This window comes from Triticum urartu, chromosome 3 (assembly GCF_003073215.2).
Source record: "Triticum urartu cultivar G1812 chromosome 3, Tu2.1, whole genome shotgun sequence".
In the NCBI taxonomy this organism is placed as follows: domain Eukaryota; kingdom Viridiplantae; phylum Streptophyta; class Magnoliopsida; order Poales; family Poaceae; genus Triticum; species Triticum urartu.
In genome coordinates this window covers 597,994,020-598,001,056 of record NC_053024.1, presented here as the reverse complement: position 1 = coordinate 598,001,056, position 7,037 = coordinate 597,994,020, and positions in this window count along the sequence as shown.

Genomic DNA, 7,037 nt, shown 5'->3' with positions numbered 1-7,037 from the left:
AATACCCCACATATAACCAATGTGATATTGAATTTGTACTGTCGGTTTACATGACCTTTGCAGTAAGGGTGATAACCCAATCCTTAGAAGCCAAAACTTCCAAATATATGATGATTGTCACATGCTGGCGACTTATCGTCAAAAGCCAAGCCGGGTTTAAACGAAACCACACTTATATGCTTCAGATATGAGAAAAAGTATCAAAACCCAAAAGATTGTTTGCAAAAACTTAAACCAAATAAAAATCGAGGCTTATGATTCGAATACGATCAGTAAACCGTTCCAAAGGGGTTAAGCTAGGATTCGAATACGATCATGTAGCCCCCAGTGGCTTTGGCATTCCGCCGATCAAGAGGGTACCGACAGCTATGTTCTCTTTGGTTCGAATACGACCTATGTTTGAACAGGAAGCCCCCAAATGACCTTGAGAGGTTTTTAACGACCCTGATTCGAATACGATCCAAGTCGGACCCAAAAGGGGTTAAGTTATGATTCGGATACGATCAAGAAGCCCCCTAGTTAGTTTGGCAATGTGCCGATCAAGAGGGTTACGACATCTATGTTCTCTTTGGTTCGAATATGACCTATGTTTGAATAGGAAGCCCCCAAGTGACCATAATAAGGTAAGTCGTAAGGCAGGATACCCATGTTTGAAGCGCGCATCATGGCAGCAAGTTCTCTTTGGCAACCTTTAATTTTTCTCAGAACTCGAATCTTGCAAGAGATTAATTCTTTTTGAACCGGAACTTTAAACCGGATTTGAAAGCTTCAAAACTTTATGGGAGACAGATTGTCCTTGAGCCGGATGTTTGAACTGGATTTGATAGCTTCGTAGCTTTGCGGGAGAGAGATGTCTCTTGAACCGGATTTTAAACCGGAATCTTTATTTTGAACCGACAATTTTCTGACGGCCTTTAAATTTTCATCAATATGGCGGTGTCCTCCGGAACCGGGTTACCATTCCCTCCAATGACCCGGAGTTTCCGAGTCATGTCATTGTAGCCCCCGAGTCTTAAGACTACTCGAGGAGTTGGCTTGAGAGTCTCCATATTTGACTGTGGTATAAACCGGTATGAGTTACTCAACATCTTAGTGATATAACTTGCCCTACACTGGAGAACTTGCAAGCCAGAGTAATTGCTCTTTTAAATAAAGCAATAAAAAATATACTGGATGGATCTTACCTGACATATCAGGCCAAAATTTATCCGCCACAGAGTTGATGATCAGTTGACCACCACGATGAAGCGGCATGGAGAACCGTGCGAACGGGCAAGTTAGCCGCATTATGTTGATATACACCAAACCGCGGAGGCAGACAGAAAAAACAACCGCAACATTAGAGGTAGTATGGACACGGGCGAGTCGCTATCGCTCTTGCAGTGACCAAATGTCCTGCATAAATAATATCATAACCCGGAGTAATTGTTCTCAAAAGGAAAAAGTTGATACGTGCTATTTAAAATAGTCTGGACAGATGTCACCTGATGTATTTATGATCATCAGCGGTGTCCGTTAGTCAACCCGGCACGTTGAATAGGCCGGACCGCAGGGCGGACAGTAAAACGACCACAGCATCAGAGGAGGCATAGACAGATGAGTCGGCCGCAGTGTTGTAAGACGGCTCAGGCGGGAGAGTCGGCCGCGACGTTGTAAGCCGGTGCGGATGCGTGAACCGCCACGAGGGCAGATGAGCGAGTCGTCCGTGGCGTTGTAAAGCAGCACGGATGGGTGAGTCGGCCACAACATTGTAAGCCGGTGCGGGAGTCCGTTGAGTAAGGACGACCACCTGTGCCGATGGATGTTGGCATGCCTCCATCTTCATGGTATAATACCGCTTTCTAATAAATAATTCTTCTGCATATAAAACACAACAGGGCAAAGTAGTTTTGCTCGGATGAATTAATGTGCGCTTAAAAATAAGGTAAATAGCACCTAGTTTTTGTCGGAGGTCGATCCAGTTGTGATAACAAGGTGACCATAAAAATTAGCCGGTAGGTACAGTCAGCCGTGGCATTGCAAACGGTGCAGACGGAAAAATCAATCACAAGTGCAGTAAGCCGTGCGGACGGCGAGTCAAACGCGGGCACGGTCCGGGTTAATTGATGTAAACCAGGTCACAAGGACGGCGACTTGCACATGTTTGTTCACCAGGTAGTATGGCACGGACAAAACGCCGATACAAGAATATTGCCAGTGCGCTCCATACCCGAAGTATAACGCCTCATCTGAGGTGAATAATTGTCTGCGAAACAATATTACATGCCAAGTAATTGTTCTTAGACAAATTAAAATACTGATAAAATACAGAAGAAAGATATCACCTAAAAATTTTGTCGGATGAAAAGGATAGCAGATGCTCAGTTGATCTGATGATGCGCATTCCCTTCAGCCCTTATCAGTGTGGGGACTTAATCCCTTTTGTTTGCTTTCCCCTCATGAGGAAACAGTACTAATAGTACTTAAGTCATTTCTTGCATGTTGAGTTTTTCTTCTGGCCGGCTTGTCCATTCCGGAAAATTTGCATTGATGCCAACCTTTCCATATAACAGTAAAAAGACTCGCTCACTTTTCATCAGTCTCAATGCTTAAAGTGTTTGCAGCTAACCCGGCCGGTGTGGAAGAGAGTCAGTGCCACGGCTCACCGTGGAGGTGAGGCAGCTCGGCGACTTGGCTGTGGAGCAGGCCGCAGCAGCAAAAGGCCAAGTGGTGGCTTGAAACAACAGGAGTGAGGCCATAGTAGCAGAGGTGACCCAGGCGGCCCGAGGTGGACGGCTCGATCGGCGACCACGGAACCGAGGCGTGCCAGCGGCTCCGAGGCAGACGGAAATGGCGACTCGTGGGTATAACCACCCTGGCCCACGTGGGTGGCGGCTTAGCACAGAGGCCGGGGTTGCGGAAAGGGCACGCCGGCCGTGGTCGAATCGCAGTTGCAGAAGCGTTGAATTGAGGCAAGGTTAGAGAACGACTCAGTGTCCAACTCTGTTTCCGGGTCATGGTGGTCTTGGAAAAAATGCCCCGTTGGTGTTTTCACATGGCGGTTGGTCTGACCATAAGTATCCCCTGAATCTTTGCTTTATTTATTCCAACAGAAATCTTATCGGTCTCGATGATTGGCAGTTGTAGCAATCGTATACAGCAATTTTGCAGGAGTGTTGATCTCAATCCGGTTAATTTTACGACCGCGACAACGCGCATCAACCTTGATATTGACAACGAAATGCCTGACGAATTTTCCTGACTATTTAATTGTTTAAAACCTCGATCTCCGAATCGCCCATCATATCTCCTCTTGATGCTTTTACTAGTACCTGCAGCTGACAATCTTGAGAAACAAGCCGGCAGTTTCATTGGGCCATTCCGTTGGCAAGTCACCACAGAGACTTGGTCAACCGCACGTGATGGTGGCGCTAAGGTCAAGCCCCCACGCTCGGTCGTCGTCGTAGATGTCCACACACATGAATCGTCTGAACGACATAACGATGAAGCGGACGCCGCTATCGATGAATATTGAACTTGCAATCCATGTGAAATTTTCCACTCCAGCTCTTCTTCAACCAGAAATTTGCGAACTTCTCGAAACCTAGGAAAAGATCCCTACAAGAACACAACACCACTGTGCGCAGGCCCCACAGTGGGCGCCAACTGTCGCGGATTTGTCACGGGAGATGTCCTCGTTGAAAGGAGTTGGTCGTGAGGCCAACGCATCTATGTGGTAGCTTGAGAGGGGTTGAGCGGGACGAGAGACGCAATGTTTTACCCAGGTTCGACCCCTCACGGTGGAGGTAAAAGCCTACATCTTGCTTCATTGGTATTGATGATGATGATCACGGTTACAAGGATGCTCTATCTCGACAGCTATCGACTTGTCTGTCTAAACCTAACTTGAAAACCTTGTGGAACTTGTCCCCCTTGGGGTGCCCTGCCCCTCCTTATATATGTTGAAGGGGCGGCTTACATGATTAGTCCTATTAGGATTAGGATTACTCTATTATGAGTGGAGTCCTAGTCTTGCTTCCTTTGTAAGAGAATATTCCTTATGCTTTCCTCTTAAGCCGGCCTACCATAATGTAAGGCGGCCTTCCGTGAACCGCCTACTGGGCCTCCGGGTCTTGTCGCTCCTCTAACCCACTGGCTGGGTCATTAATGAGACACCTGGCTTGGCCGGGTCATCAGTGAGTGGAGAGATCCGGGCGGGTCACTAAGTGAGTCGCCAAGTCAGGGCGGGTCACCAGTGAGTCGCCAAGTCCGGCCGGGTCATACATCCGGCAGGGTCATACCGCGGGGTATATCCCCGACACAAAGGTATTAGGGATGCCCAGTCCAGAAATGAAAAAATGAATTTCCTTTATGTTGTCAAATAATAAATTCCTTGGAAAGTGTTGGTATGGAAGGCACCCGTGGATACGGTTAGCCATGGAAAGTGAAAGTATGGTGGAAAAAGGAACTAACTTTATTTTCTCTTTGGGAACCTCCTATGATACATCTAAGCATGGAAAGTGTTGGGAACTCTAAGTCGTTTTCGTTGGTGGTAAGGATACACCTCACAAAATGTTTTTATCACTAAGTTTTTCGCTTTGAGCTCTGGCACCTCTACAAATCCCTACTTCCCTCTGCGAAGGGCCTTTTTTTTACTTTATGCAATTTTTATTTCGAATTTGAGTCTCCGTCTTCTCTTATAAAAGCACCAACTAGGAGGCAATATGATCATACTTGAGTATTGGGTGTAGCTAATATGCAAGTGTGTTTCATGAATGGATCAATGGTTGAGCATGATGGGCTAGGGATAACTTATTTTAGCATTGATATTTAGAAAAACATGGATGCTTGTTGATATGATTGAGTATTTAAATTATCATGTCAAAACTAGACTATTGCTTTGAACAATATAAAAGTCCAAATGTCCATGCTATAAAGAAAAGAATATGATATGACATGTTAGGCAGCATTCCACATCAAAAATTCTGTTTTTATCACTTCCCTACTCAAGGACGAGTAGGAGTTAAGCTTTGGTATGCTGATATGTCTCCAGCGTATCTATAATTTTTGATTGTTCTGTGTTGTTATATTATCAATCTTGGATGTTTTATAATCATTTTATAGTCATTTTATATCATTTTTTGGTACTAACCTATTGACATAGTGCCAAGTGCCAGTTGCTGTTTTTTCCATGTTTTTTACATCACAGAAAATCAATACCAAACGGAGTCCAAATGCAACAAAACTTTACGGAGATTTTTGTTGGACTAGAAGGAACATAATGGGCCCTGGCTGCGCCTGGGGGGCAGTCACCTCGGGTGCCCCCCGGACCGCCTCTTTGCTCTATAAATACCCCAATATTCCCAAAACCCTAGGGGAGTCGATGAAATATTCATCCAGCGGATGTAGAGGCTAGAACCACCAGATCCAATCTATACACCATCTCAGATGGGGTTCACCACCTCCATTGGTGCATCTCTGATGATGCGTGAGTAGTTCTTTGTAGACCTTCAGGTCCGTAGATAGTAGCTAGATGGCTTCCTCTCTCTCTCTCTGTCTCTCTCGATTCTCAATACAGTGGTCACTTGGAGATCCATATGATGTAACTCTTTTGCGGTGCGTTTGTTGGGATTGATGAACTTTGAGTTTATGATCAGATCTATCGTTTTGTATCCATGAAATATTTGAGTTTCTTTGATCTCTTTTATGCATGATTGCTTATAGGCTCGTATTTCTTCTCCGATATTTGGGTTTCGTTTGGCCAACTTGATCTATTTATCCTGCAAAGAGGAGCTTTGTAGTGGGTTCGATCTTACGGTGCTTGATCCAAGTGACAGAAGGGGAACCGACACGTATGTATCATTTCTACTAAGGATAAAATGATGGGGCTATCTCTACATAGATAGATCTTGTCTACATCATGTCATCGTTCTTATTGCATTATTCCGTTTGTCCATGAACTTAATACACTAGATGCATGCTGGATAGCGGTCAATGTGTGGAGTAATAGTAGTAGATGCAGGCAGGAGTCGGTCTACTAATCTTGGACGTGATGCCTATGTAATGATCATTGCCTAGATATCGTCATGAGTATTTGAAGTTCTATCAATTACCCAACAGTAATTTGTTCACCCACCGTTTGCTATTTTTCTCGAGAGAAGCCACTAGTGAAACCTACGACCCCCGGGTCTCATTCCATATATTTGCCTTTGCGATCTACTTTTCCTTTGCATTTATTTTCAGATTTATTAAACCAAAAATCCAAAAATACCTTGCTGCAATTTATTCTTATTTATTTTATTTGGCGTTCGATCTACCAATCTACTACAAATTTACCTCATGTCTGTTTTCCTATCTTAAGGCGCCGTACCCCCGAAGGGATTGACAACCCCTTTAACACGTCGGGTTGCGAGAAGTTGTTATTTGTGTGCAAGTGATGTTTATGTTGTGTTGCTTGGTTCTCCTACTAGTTCGATAACCTTGGTTTCATATCTGAGGGAAATACCTACCGCTGCTGTGTTGCATCATCCCTTCCTCTTTGGGGAAATACTGACATAGCTTCAAGCGACATCAGCCAACTAGTGAATAATTGAGGTTGAAATGAGAAGGAATACTACTGACTCTTGCATAAATGTAAAAGATTGGCCATTCGCAAAGGGAAGCAAGGATTTGCAGAGATACCAGAGATCAAAGCTTTTAAAATAGAGATGAATATAATTATGAGAGGTATGCTTTCATTGTCAACTTAACGACCGAGAATTCCCAAGATCTTCCATGCCAGACACATTATAGGCGGTTCCCAAATAGAGAGGTAAAGTTTTTACTTCCCCTCCACCAACAAACACAAGCCATTGCGAGCCGAATCCTTGGGTCCCCTCTGATACATCCATTTTGCATCATGCTTTTATATTGATATTTATTGCATTATGGGCTATTATTAAACGTTATATCACATTACTTATGCATTTTATCTCTTATTTTATAAGGTTTACATGAAGAGGGAGAGTGCCGACAGCTAGAATTCTGTATTGGAAAAGGAGCAAATATTAGAGACCTAT